We start from the raw sequence: 13801 nt of genomic DNA on the forward strand, positions 1-13801 counted from the left end.
TGTGGCACGGACTGGACGATAGGTCTGGGGCCAGAGGCTTTGGTGCCAAGGTGTGGCTCTTGGTTTGGAGCTCACCAAGTTCCTGAGTTAGGACTTGGAATAAATCTTCCGGTAAGTTATTGGTTTAGCCCAGAAATTTATAGGGTCAGCATCTGAGTTTGATATGAGGAGTCAGAAACTCAATACTGAGGTTTATATCAGGCTTGGGGGACATTATCAAGTCCTGAACTCAAGGGCCAACTCACAATGTGACTCAGGTTCACAGTTGGAATTGGTGTAGATATTGAGGTGTTGGCCAGGCTCTGGGGTTGACATCGGGTCAGAGAAGTAGAGTGAGTATGGGGATTGAGTGGATTAGTGTGGAGTTTCTGCAAAGCCAGTCTCATAAATCTTGGGTTCCAAGATTACCATTAGAGGTGAGACAATGTAGGGTCTTAAATGGGCCCCTATATGGATGAGGTTTGAGGTCAGTATTTGTATTAGGGTCCTTTTCTGGTATCTCAATCCCAGTTCAGAAAGGGTGTTGGTGTTGACCTGGGATTAGGACTGCAGTATTAGAGGTTTATGTAAGGCTTGGGGTTCAGAAAAGAGTGCTGGGGTCCATAAGAAGGGAGCCATTGGACTTTAGGGTTCATACAGGGATCAGGGCTCAGCGTTGGTAGTGGGGTCCATTTAAATTTAAGGACCAGGGTTGGTGATGGGGTCACTATCAAGTAGAGGTGATAAAGGGGTTTAGAGTCAGAATTGGTATTTGAGGTCAATATAGGGGTTCGGATTAAAATTATTACTTGAGCCAATTTCGGGGCAGATTTAGGGGTTTGGACTCACTATTGAGTTTGGGGGTGGGTCTGGGCTCGGTATCAGGTTCACATCGAGGGAATGGGGTCCTAGAGTAGTATCAGGTTCATATTTGGATTGGGAGCCTCTAATAGGATCCAGACTTCGTATGGGAGTTTGGGTCTGTCCATGCTCATTTTGGGGTTCCGTTTCGGTACTGGAGCCCGGGTCGGTTTAGGCTCGGGGTTGGGTTGAGGCCTCGTCGGGCCTACGCGTCTCAGCCGCTCTACGAGCGAGAGTGCACGAGGGGAGGGGCGGCGCCGGGGACGCGCACGGCAGGGGCAGGGGCGCGGGCGCGGGCGCGCGGCTGGAGCTGGCGCGGGAGCGGCGGGAGCGGTGGCGGCGGCGGCAGAGGCGGCGGCTCCGGCTCCGGCTCCAGCTCTAGCTTGAGTGGCGGTGGCGGGAGTGGGATTCGGTGGCGGCGGCGGCAGAAGAGGAGAGGGAGCAGCGGCCCCAGCGGCTTGGGGGGGACATGCGGACCGACGGGCCCTGGATAGGCGGTGAGTGACCCCCGGGCCCCCTTCCAGTCCCCTCCGCATCCGTCCTTTCCCACTCCCCCGCCCTCTCTCCGCTTCCGCCGAGCGGAGCTGGGGGCGGTCCCGGGGGGCTGGGGGTGCCGATTAGGCCGGGCCGCGCCCCCACCTGCCGCGCCCGCAGCCTCGGCTAAGCCCACCACCAAGCCCGGCGGCTCCTCCCCGTGTTACCCCGCGGCAGACGCGCCCCCCCACCCCGCCGCCGGCTGGCTAGCTCCCCGCCGCCCCTCGCCGCCTTTCCCTTCCTCCCCCTTTCCCCCTCCCTCCCGCCGCACCTGAGCCGCAGCCCGCGCCCCCCCACCCAGCGCAAAGTTTCCCTTTTGCATCCGTGCTCCCACTCCTGGGTCCCTCCTTGTCTCCCCCTACTACCGGCGCGGACGCGCTCCGGGGGCGGCCCTCAACCTCCCTCAGCCACCCCAGCTCCGGGCGGGTCCAGGCCGCGCCCCCGCCGCACAGGCGCCCCCTCCCAGCCGGCGGGGGATCCGCAGCCGCCGCGCCCCCGTCTCGCTCGCGGCTCGGGCGCACGTGCGGTCCCGGGGTGCGCGGAGCGCGAGTTTGGAACCCCCCACCCCTCGGGGTCGCCGGCGCGGGCTGGGGAGGGAGGGGCCGGGTCGGGCTGTCCCCGCCCCCACCCGGGTGCCAAGACCCGAAGGCCCTGGAGCGACCTGTCCCGTGAGGACGTGTCCACTCGGACCCGCTCCGGAAAGTTCACTCAGTCGCCGCCCCGCGTCCCGTCCCGTGCTGGTGTGTGCCCCGGTCCTCATCGCTGGCCCACGATCCTGTCTCAGCTTCTTTCTCCGTTTCCCTCCGTGTGTCGGTGTCTCTCTGTGCCCTTCAACGTCTCTGTATCTCTGTCTCCCTGTGTCACGGCCTCCCAGTCTTATCCCCACCGCACCCCCTCCCCCGCCCCAGTAATCCTGGAGTCTCTCAGCTGGCTGCGACTCTCTCAGGGTCTCCCTGTTCTCTCTGTTCTTTCTCCCGGCTCTCTGTGCTCTTTGCTGGGTCTCTGTGTTCTTTCCCCGGGTCTCTCTGTGCTCTCCCCGGGTGTCTTTTCTCTCTTCCCAGGTCTCTCTGTGCTCCCTCCCCCATCACTGGGTCTCCCTTCCCGGGTCTCTGTCGTGTCTCTCGCTGGTCTCTTGATGTCTCTGTCTCCCACTGACTGGAGTCTCTGCCTCCCCTCTGCTGGCTGGCCTCCTCACTGTTTCTCTGGAATGCTGCCCCTCTGGTTCTTCCACCCCAGGGTGGGGGAGGGGCTAGTTTTTCTCCCGTTTTCAACAGCCCCCCACCCCCAGTGCAGGGCCCCGAGTTGGAGCAGGTTGGTGGGTGGGAGCCCGGTACCTGTCTGAGCTGTGAAAAGGAAGGGAGGCTGCTGGCAGGAGGGGATGGGGGAGGTGGTCCTCTGGATTCCCCTGGGGGCAGCGGGGCAGGCCTGGGAGGCTGGACTGCTGAGTGTTGGTGATGAAGGCTCCACTTTGGCTCCTGAGCAGATGGGGGCAGGGATCCAGAGTGACCTGGTGCGGGATCTGGCCAGAGAATCCCTAGAAGTGCATTGGGGTGTGAGGCCTGGAAAAGGATCAATGGCTGATGCTTCCAGGGGGATCCTCAATGGTGAGGGATCCCCTGAGAAGGAAGGAGATCTGCTGAGGGATCCTTTGAGAGGCATGAGGGATCCATTGGGATCCAGAGCAGGGTTCTGTCAGAAAATCTCGGGAAATTCTTTGCTTGGCTCCTTATCAACGCCTGCTTCAGGAAGCAAGAAAATCCCCGTTTTTCACTGATTATATGAATGAGCCCAGGGCTTCAAGAAGGAGCAGGTGTACCTCCCCAGGCACAGCCCTCCACATCCGCAGCCCCAGGCCCAGGCCACACACTCACACCCCTCTCATTTCCACACTCAGCTCACCCTCCCACCCCTCACCCCCACTCCACATCCACTTGTCTCCTGAATGCCCTCCCACTTGCACACTTGGGCCTGCATGGCAGCCAGAGCTCAGAAATCTGCTGTGCTTGCACACCCATGTACCGGTCTGTGTGCTTGCTTGTGCTCTCACTGCACCCCTATGCACAGTCCAGGGAGGGTGTGTGCACACTTGCAGTCTCATGCATTCTTTTTTTTTTTTTTAATACATTTATTTATTTATTTATTTTTGGTTGTGTTGGGTCTTCGTTGCTGCGCGCGGGCTTTCTCTAGTTGTGGCGAGTGGAGGCTACTCTTCGTTGCGGTGCGTGGGCTTCTCCTTGTGGTGGCTTCTCTTGTTGTGGAGCACGGGTTCTAGGCGCGCGGGCTTCAGTAGCTGTGGCGCACGGACTCAGTAGTTGTGGCTCATGGGCTTAGTTGCTCCGCGGCATGTGGGATCTTCCCAGACCAGGGCTCAAACTCATGTCCCCTGCATTGGCAGGCAGATTCTTAACCACTGCGCCACCAGGGAATCTTGTGCACACACTTTCTCTCACATTTTTGCTTGCTCAGAGACATTTGAAATGTCTTCTGTAGTTCTGTTTTCTTTTCCATTTGCTCTTTCTCTTCCCTCTTTTATTTCCTTTAACAAGGAAATTGTTTTCATACAATTCCTTCCTCCCTCCTTCCACCTGCAGCTCCTGGCCTCCCTTCTAGTCAGCCTTGTGCACGTAGTGAGGGTGGGTGTGGTGTCCAGGGCTTCTAGGAGAGGAGGCTGGATTTGGGTGCTGGTGAACCGGTTGGGGTGGGGGGGGTGGGGCGGTTGCAGTAAGAGTAGACTCGCTACTTTTCTTGGGAATTGTATTGATGTGCAGCAAAATGCTGGCCTTGGCTCTCTGCGCTCCCTCCACTCTTTCTCCCATCAGTCCTAACTGTAGGAGTCCAGTACTGAGGGCCCTTAGTCAGAGAGAGATGGGACCCAGACCTCTTCCTACAGAGGCTGTGACACATGCTACAGCCCCTTCATTTTCCAGTTTGAGACCTTGAGGAGATCCCTTCCTCCCTGAGTCTCAGTTTCACCCCCTGTAAAATGGGAGAGGTAATCCAACCCTGGCCAGTTCCCAAGGCTGTTGTGAGAATCTAAGGGGACTGTGTGGCAGTGTATCAGCAGCAGTGGCGGTCGCTTCCCATGTGACTGACACTGCCGTGTTCTTGGGCCAAGTTTGCATCCAGGGCCCTGCCCTTGAGGAGCTTATGGTCCCGGGGGGAACAGATTGCATCATGGGAACGCAGAGCAATTCAGTAACCTCTTATTAATTGCCGAGTGTGTGCCAGACTTTGGGCTAGGCACTTTCAGCCAGGCTGCCATGCTTCCTGTGGAACTAACAACTGTGTAGAAGAGGCAGCCCACCCCTCAGGAGCTGCTGAGGTTGAGCTCAGCAACAGCTCACCTAAAGCAGCTGCAGTTCTGAGCTGAGTTTACAAGATTGGGGGAGTTCACCACGAGGCAGGGGAGAGTTCAGAGATCAAGGAGAGATGAGTCTCAAAGAAGACCAAGAAAACGGGCTATCTGAATTGCGTTTTGAGGGATGAATAGGAGTTTTCCAATTGAAGAAAGGGCACTCTAGGCAGAAAAAAAAAACAGTATGACTAAACACTCAGAGATCTTATCACTAGTGGTGTGTTCAGAGTTACAGCAAATCACAGAGGATCTCTATTGCCCTGTTAGGTTACTGTGACTTTACTGTGAGAACACAAAAGGGAGATATCAAAGAATTAAAGCTTGAGGGTGTGTGTGTGTGTGGAATGTGCTATGATCAGATTCATGCTTCTGGAAGAGGATTCTGTGGCTACGGGAAGTAAATGGAGACAGGATACCCAGTGAGGAGAAGGGTACAAGTAAGTCAGGTGAGAGAGAATTGTGGCTTGGTAGCATGGAGCCATTTAGAAGGCACATTTATTAGGGCAGGATGATTTATTGGATGTGGGGGTGAGGAAGAGGAAGGGGTCCAGGTTCCTGGGAGTGAGTGGGTGAGGCCTTTACTGAGCCGGGGACTTGGGGATGAGAGGTAGATTTGGGGCACAGATAATGAGCTCAGGGTTGGACATGTTGTTTTTGAGATGCTTGGAGCATTTGAGGGTCGGGTGGGGGACTTTTAGGAGGTGGTTGTGTGTGAGGATCTGGAGCTGGGGAGAGAGGTCTGCGCCAGAGGAAGGATGGAGAGTTATATGAAAGGGTGTAGAGCTGTGTTCAAGAGAAGACAACTTCAGTGGTGAGGAGCGCAGACTCTAGTTTCAAACTGTTGGGTTCAACTCCACTTAATAGCAGCGTGACCTTGAGCAAGTTGCTTAACATCTCTGAATCAGTTTTCCCACTTGTCAAATGGGTATAACAAAGTTCCATGTCTCACAGCGTTGTTATGAGGATTGAAGTTAATATGCAGAAAGTTCTTAGAATAGGGCCTGGCATCTAATAAGCACTGCCATCTCAGTGTTAGCAGTTGTTATTGTAATAATCCTCAAAGGGCGAGGTGCAAACCCATCCCCATCAGAATCTCAGTGAGAGCGGCTTTAAAAACTAGACATTGTTAAGGTTTGGGCATCTGCTCACCTAAAGTAGCTGCAATTCTGAGCTTAGGTTAGCTGGCTAACCTAACCTAAGTGCCCAGCCCTCAGCCCTCATGTCATCGCTGGGATTGTGAGTGTTGCTCAGGTGTATTTGACCTTCAGGTGGGCTGGTGTGAGAAGACTAGAGGATGAAGCCCTGGGGAAGAGACCCCACATTGGGAGCGGGTGGAAGGGGATTCTGAGAAGGAGCAGCTTCGGTGTGTTGGGTTCCCTGTCCCCCCAACCCACCCTGGGCCCTGGGCCCTCTAGTGAGGTGTCTGCCTCTGAGGTCCAGATGCACCCAGGCTCTGTGTCGCCAGCCTCCAGATCTGAGAACAATGGTTTTGGCTCCTCGGCAGTGTTGTAGCTGTTTCTGGGGACTGTTCTGGTGCAGCTACCAGGGCTGCCTGAGGGCTGCTCTGGAGGGGCGTCCGTGCTCCTCTAGATTTCAGCTTGCTCCTTGTCCCGCTGTCAGGCCAGGTTCCAGGCTTGGCAAATGACAGAGAGCCCTGCCAGGGGCCAGCCCCGGCTTGGTGCCAAGGCCTGCTTACCTGATCTTGGTCACGGCTGCCAACCTCACCCCTTATGAGGCCTTTGTGTGTGCCAACCAGTGATTCCTAACTTGGGTCCAGTCAGGCTGTTTCTGAGTAGCTTTCTAGTGGGTCTCCTGGGCAGAGCCGGCAGCCCTGATTGTTGTTGTGTCTGGGGTGGTTCTGGGAGCTGCTACTGGTGACTCTGACAGGTGATTCTGATCGCCCTCCTAGGTTATTTTGGGGCACCGGTGGTTCCAGGTGCTGTTCTGGCTCTTCTAGAATCCTATTTGTGCTATAGGGTCTCTCCAAGTGCAAGGTTCTGTGCCTGTTTTGTCTGTTCTCTGACCCACCTCCAGGCCATCTGGGGCACACCCCTCTATCCAGGTGTGGCTCCTGCTCAGCTTAGGTCTAGGTGCCAAGCCCAGTGCTCCTGGTGTGGCCTCAGGCGTGGCAGTAGTGCAGCTGGCTTGGGGGACCCTCCCCATTCTCTACCTCAGACTCTGCCCCTCTGCCCCAGGGTCCCTGAGCAACGGTGGAGCTGACAGCCTCACATCTGGCCCTGTGAGGCCCCGGCAGGCGTCCCCAGACAAACGGGCCTTTGAGTTTGGGACACGGAAGCTGGTTTGTCTGGCCAGACCCGCCCGGCAGCCTGTGTGCTGGGAGCAGGGAGACCACAGGGAACTTTGCGGAGAAGCCGGTGGGCTGGGAGACGGAAGCCTGCGGCCGTCCTGAGGCCCGGGCTGTGAGCTGTGGGGGGAGGGGTGATGGAGGCAGGAGAGGGTGTGGGCTGCAGGGTCAGCGCGGGTGGTCGTGGGTTGGCCAGGCCTGTCCTGGCCATGCTCAGGCACGAGGACCTCCCCTGTGTCGCAGAGGCGGTCTGTCTCAAGCGAGGCTGATTCCCAGGTGCCAGGTGTGGGAGGCTGGCCTCGGGTTGCTCCCTGGGGTCGTTCCCTGACCCTGTTCCTGTGCGTCCGTTTGGGGACGAGCCAGGGTGGAGCTTCAGCGTGGGTCGGGATCCCTGTGCACGTGGGGGCGTGAGGCCGAGGAGAAACGGGGCGAGGTGTGGCCTGCGTGGAGTGGGCAGCGGGGGGCCGGTTGCTGAGCTGGGGAGCGGGCGTGTCCGACCCCTGCCCCCACTCAGGACGGGGCCCACGCTGGTGGGAGCTCAGTAATGGTTCTGGAAGGAAGGCGCCGGGCTCTGTCGCCCTGTGTGTGCCAGCGGAGGAGGCGTCCAGGGGCACACCTTCATTTTAAAAATTATACAGCAGCAGAGTGTCAAAAATAAATAATGCTTCTGAAGCTTCTTTGAAGGCTGCATGGATGCTGGCACGGTTCTCCCAGGCTGGGCTGTTTTCTGTGAACTCATTCACGCGTTCATCCGCTCAGTCAGCATATCTTGATGGAGCACCTACTATGTGCCGGCTCTCTGCTGGGTGCTGGGGACACGGAGGTGAGCCGGCACACACTGAGCTTACGGTTGTGACTCAGCGGCCACTCGGCAATTGTATAAATAAATAAATCATATCGTGGTCACCACTCCAAGGCAAGGTCCAGGCGTGTAGTCTGGGACATCCTGGAAGGCCTCCCTGAGAAAATGCTCTTGGCTCTGAGATCCGAGGGCTCACTGGCTAGAAGAGGTGGGGAGTGCGGTCCAGGCAGTGGCATAGGGCCCGGGCAAGGCTGAGAGACTGCAAGAAGATGGCACATTCGAGGATCAGAAGAGGAAGTTTTCGGGCTGGCTGGCTGGCTGGCTGGCTGGCTGGCGGGAGGGAGCGTGGCCAGGTTGGGCTACAGAGGTGGGCGGCGCCGACTGCTGTGCTGGAGGGTGGTGCTGAGGAGTTTGGACACAAGTTTTTCTGCTGAGGTCAGGGACTTGGTCTGTGTTGTTCACGGCTATATGCAGGGTGCCTGGCAGAAAGCCTGGCACGTAGTAGGTGCTCAGGAGTATGGAAGGAGTGAGTAAATGAAGTGAAGAGATGGGCATTTTTCTAAATGGGGCTCGTCCTGCAGGAACAGTTCCATAACCTGCTTTTTCTTCCCCCTGCGTAAACAGCAAATTTTGAATGTCTTTCTGTGTCAATACCTGCTCTGCTGTAATGAAATTCTTAATGTTTCCTTATCCTTTTCTCTCTTTCCAGGAAGGAGCGGAGGCCCCAGTGCCCTGCCCTCAGTGCTGGTTGTCCAAGAGTGACTGGCGTGAGCAGTCAGAGACCTGGTGAGTGTCCCCCAAGTTGTGGCCGGGCAGGGGTGCCAAGGGCCAGGCCGAGAAGCTTGGATTTTGACTCAGGCTGGTGGAGAGCTGTGGAAGGGTTGTCACTAGGGGCGTGACATGATCTAGTGTGCGTGTGGCAGAGAGGTGATGGAGGCCTAGACCAGGAAGGCGGTGATGGAGGTGGAGAGAAGGGATTTGAGTGTTATTTAGGGAAGCCAAGTAGACAGGACATGGTGAAGGGTTGAATGTGGGGCATGAGGGAGGGGAGGTGTTGAGGATGGCTCCCGGGTTTATGGCCGGAGTGGGTGACGGAGGTGGGTGGGGAATGATAAACAGCTCATCAATTGCTGTAGGTGTGAAATAGGCTTCCGGGTAACATTCTAGGACTTACACCAGGATCTCTATGCTTCCCATTCACCATGTTTCTGTAGAAAAGGCTGTTCCGTTCGACTGTAGGTTGTGGTAGAAAGATCAGGGTACTCACAAGATCTGGGCCCATCCTTCTTTGTCTCTTTGAGGTCCACTTCTTTCTTTCTGCTAGAAGCACAGAACGGGTGGGTTGGAGTTACAGGGAATGAGGTTGGGGAGTTAGGTTGGAGTCAGAGTGTGCTGGGCCTTGGTTGTCAGGCTAAAGACTGTAGACTCTCCTGAGGGTGGTAGGAAGGCACTGAGGGTTCTTAAGCAGAGAAGCAACATCCACACATTCATCTACCCGTTGCCCATTCGTTTGTTCATTCATGAAACATTATCTGCATGTCTACTGGGGGATAAAGCAGCAAACAGAGCTGAGAACCTTGATCAGATATGCATTTTTGTAAGCTGAAAGGGGGCCTTGGTTTGTTTGCAGGATGGGCTGGAAGGGAGTGACCAGAGGCAGGAAGCCCACCGAAGACATGGGCGCTGATGACGTCCTCCTAACATGCCAGTGGTTGGGGTGGAGCCAGGGCAGATTCAAACGTATTGACCAGTGACATACGTGGGATGAGGAAAAGGGAGAATTTGAGGAGGCCTGGCTGGCTTGGGTGGCTAATCATGGTGGTGCTTGTCACGGAGATGGGGACCTGGAGAAGGAGTGGGATTGGGGAGGATGCGTTCTGCTTGGGCCATCCTCTGTAAGCTCCTTGAAGGCAGAGCCCATGACGGTTTGTTCATCACCCTGCCTTCTGGCTCAAGGCCCAGTAAGGCCCACTGGACAGTTCTGCATGATGGCTGGTGAAGAGGGCTGTGGAAGAGATGGGTCTGGTCTGGGCGTGGAAGGGAAATGAGCATGTATTGGGTATCTGCTGGGGGCAGGCCCCGTGCGTGGTGAGGTGAGCTATGGGACTATGTAGAAGGTGCGGCAGGAAGGCTGTGTCACAGGTTGGAAAGGTCAGATGGAGAGGGTGGGTGTGGAGATACCTTTCACCTGGCTATCCTCAGATGATGAGTCTGACATTCCTGGGAGCCCAGTCTCACCATAAAAGGTGCCTGAAATTGGAGCCCTCTGTCCTCTGGGGAGGCCACTTGCTGATGGCCTGTTGAAGGGGTAGGGGTGGGGTGTGCTGTACGGTCCAGCTCTGGAGGCAAGACTGACTTGGAGGGGGAGGGGAAGGTGCTGTGAGATCCCGAGGCCTAGGTACAGCTAATATATGTCAAACCTACCTGGGGTATTTGGGGCCCAGGGTACCCATAGGGACTGAGTTCTGGGGCAGGGACCAGGGCAGCAGGCCTTAGGTGACATGGGCAAAGGATCTTGCTGTCTGCATCAGGGTTTCTCAGCCTCAGTATTGTTGACATTTTGGACCAGATAACCCTTTGCTGTAGGGCCTGGCCCATTCTTGTAGGATGTCTAGCAGCATCTCTCGCTTCTTCCTACTGTGCCAGTAGCACCTACTCCCCCATCCCCGTTGGACAATCAAAAATGTCTCCAGACATCGCCTAATGTCCCAAAGCAGGGCAAAATCACCCTGGATCGAGAAGCACTGGTCTACACCACTTCCTGCTGCCTTCACTGTGCTGTACAAATCTGGGAAACTGGGGAGGGCCACGAAGGGAAGATTCACAGTGATAGGCCACGGGAGCTGAGTTCTGGTGGGTGAGTAGGTGGCTGAGGCCAGGACAAGGCATTCTTTACAACAGAGAGAACAGTGGGTGCAGAGGCCTAGACGCAGCCACGTCGGTGAACATTAACCCAAGGGAGGCTCCACTCTCCAGAGGAAGGAGGCTGGACGGCTGGTGGCTTAGGGGTTATAGCTGTAGGAAGGTGCCTCTGCTGGCTCCCTTGGTCTTCTGCCCCCAGAGCTAAGCCTCTGCTGCCGCTTGTGCCCCACCCCCAAGGCTCTGGGATGCTCTTCCTAAGCTCCCCGTCCTCTTGCAGGGGAGACCGAAGAGCTGAGGGCTGCCAGAGGGTAAGTAAGGTCCCAGCTTCGAGAGGGAGGGAGGGTGGGCAGATCCTGGCTGTGCTCACAGACTCTGGCCAACTGGCTGGAGGAGCAAAGACAGCCTGCTGCCGGCAGCCTCCTTTCCCGGGGCTGGGGTCACGGCTGAGACTGATTTATTCCCATCGTAATCTGGTGGTTGGTTTAGTGAGAGTTGGAAACACGTTGGTTTTCCCTTCCCAAGTGTAACAAGGCCTGTTCCCGCTTCTGCGGGCACTGCTGCAGTGCCACGTGGTGAAGTGTCCGGGACGTGACAAAAGGGCTCGGTTAGCTGCCCACCGGTTAGAAGATGAACAGCTCCGCTCAGGGCTCTGCCTGCTCTCACGCTCCTCTGCCCCAAGCGCTGGCCTCTCCCCTTCGCTGGCCGCTCCTTGGGGCCCTGGATACCCCTCCTTCTGCTGATGTCCATTTTGGGGCCCCAGCCTCCTGAGAGCCAGGGTCCTGGCCTGGGGAGGAAGCAGGGAGGAGGCTGTAGGAACAGGTGGTATTTGGAGACTAATTAATATTTGTGAATAATAACACGTGCCCAAGGGAAACAAATCAATTTGTGTTTGCATATTCATGAGGAAGCCTCGGAATGATCCCAGATGTTCTCCAGCCAGGGAACCACCCCCCGCATGTCTGGCGTCACATGGTCTCTCCTGGGGGGCCCCCCATTGAGGCTGGCAGGGGTGGTTGGGTGGGCCACACGGCGGTGACGTAGCCTCTGTGTAACAGGCCTTTCCGTGACGTTTGTATTCGAATCCTGTGGCTTGATGTGGGGCCTGCTCCTTCCTTTTCCCTCAGAGCCGTGATTCCCAGGCTGTTCAATTTCACAAACCAGTAGTTTCCAAAAGTACTTGGGGGCCAGACATGGGGTTGGCAATTTTTTATCTTGCCAAGTAAGGACATTATAAAAAAAACAACAACTGGTATCTGCTATCACTATCACTTCCTACAAGAAAGGACATTTTAACACCAAGGACGTAATTTCAGAATAAAGGACAGTTCTTCCCAGAAAAGGCAGTTGGCAGCTTTACACTGATGTAGCAAAGAAAAAGCGTATATTAAAACCATTCTGAGTGTAGAAAAATGGCATTTGATGATATTGTACAGTATCGTTCAGTATGGAATTGTTTTCCTGCCCAAGTGTATCAGTTGGTAGAACCGATGGTCCGCAGTGCAATTCAGAGACGAGCTGAGCGTGCAAGTGCTCAGGCCATGTTTTCATCTCGGCTGTTGAGAGCCCAGACTCACCCAGCCGTGGGCGGAAGTGGACGCTCTGCTCTTAACGCTGTTGCACTGAATTCAGAAGGTTCTCAGCTACCCCAGCAAGGCTAGCGTTGGTCCACCTCCCTGCTCCCCTCCCGCCACCTCCCCACAGGTGACCCTGAGCGCTCTGGGGTGGGGGCAGGGCCAGCGTCTAGACGGAGGCCAGACCCAGGAGCCAGGACTCCTCCTATGCGGGGCCCTGGAGCTGGGAGTGGCCTGCGCCGCCTGACACTGGGGCAGGCTGTGTGCCCAGAGTCTGGGGTGGAGGCAGCTTGCTGACACCAGGAGCTGGTTAGGGAGAGGCCCTGGCCCGGACAGCTCTGTGGTTGCCGGAGTAGTTCCCTGAGAACGTGTCCATGTCTGTGTGTCCCCGCGTCTTCCCGTCTCTCTGGGTGTCCTCGTGTCCGTGGACCACTGGGAAGAGCTCTCTGGGAGGGAATGTCATTGTTTTCAACTTTTTCACCTCTGTCCTACTTTTCTGCATCTGAACAGTATCCTAGGCACTCCAGACCCAGATACACAGGAGGACCCTGGGGTCCCCAAGTCACGGCCACTTGTCTTTGTCACAGTGGGGGTGGGGTTACCAGAGGCAAACCCAGTTTCTCTGACACCCGTGGGCAGAATCTCATCCAAGAGTGTACCACATGATGTCTGCTCTGGAATTAACACCCCCTTGATGGCTGTCCTGGGGACTGACACCCCATGATGTGTATAACAGGGTTATTCCTCTATGATAACGTACCCCTATAACGTCCATTGGGCACCTGCACCCCCATGATGTCTGTCTACACTCACATGATGTCTGGACAGGACTGCTACACTTCCGTGATGCCTCTACCTGGGAGTTGCACTGCCATGATTACTGTACCAAGGCAGCTACAGGGGATTACGCCTCCGTGATCATTGTACTGGGGAGTTACACCCCATGATGATTGTGCTGTGCAGTTGTACCTCCATAATGTCTCTTCTTTGTAGCTTCATCACCTTTACATCCATACCAGGGAGCTATGCCCCCCACGGTGTGTGTTCCTGAGGGTTATGCCCCCATGATGTCTGCACTGGGAGGAGGGTTCACACCCCGACTGCTTGTACCTGGGAGTGAAGCCTCTTTGAATATTGTATTGTTGCACCCCATGATGTCTGTACTAGTCCCCTCTGCCTCTGTCCTTTGGTGTAACACACCACTGATATGTGTACCAGGAGCTGCAAGATGGTTGTATCAAGGGGCTATACCCCCATGACACCCTGGCTGGGCAGTTCACCACCTGATGTCTGCTGGGAAGTTGAATTCTATCGTTGGTCGCACTGCTGCACGACAGTGCCATGATGACCAAGCCCAGACAGACACGGCCTTAGTGATGCACGTCCTCCATCCCAAGTTGGCCGTATGGGGCATGGTGCTGGGGACTTCCTCTCTCCTGGTCTCGCCACACTGAGCGGAAGCCCAGGCATGGTGTAAACGGGGCTGGACGCCCACCATGCTGCTTCAGTGTGCTCGCTTTTGCTGCTCAGCC

At 56.2% G+C, this 13801-nt stretch overlaps 1 protein-coding gene across 12 annotated transcripts in view; it reads left to right on the forward strand.

The window, feature by feature from the left end:
- The first annotated feature begins 1157 nt into the window (after window positions 1–1157).
- PTPRF (protein tyrosine phosphatase receptor type F) overlaps window positions 1158–13801 on the forward strand; it is an 85752-nt gene continuing 73108 nt past the window's right edge. For all 12 annotated transcript variants that reach the window (XM_036845272.1, XM_036845233.1, XM_036845260.1 and 9 more), the window contains exons 1-2: window positions 1158–1337; window positions 8546–8622. The gene's annotated coding sequence lies outside the window, so the exon portion shown is untranslated. The remainder of the gene's footprint in view (window positions 1338–8545; window positions 8623–13801) is intronic.

Source organism: Balaenoptera musculus, chromosome 1 (genome assembly GCF_009873245.2).
Source record: "Balaenoptera musculus isolate JJ_BM4_2016_0621 chromosome 1, mBalMus1.pri.v3, whole genome shotgun sequence".
NCBI lineage: Eukaryota > Metazoa > Chordata > Mammalia > Artiodactyla > Balaenopteridae > Balaenoptera > Balaenoptera musculus.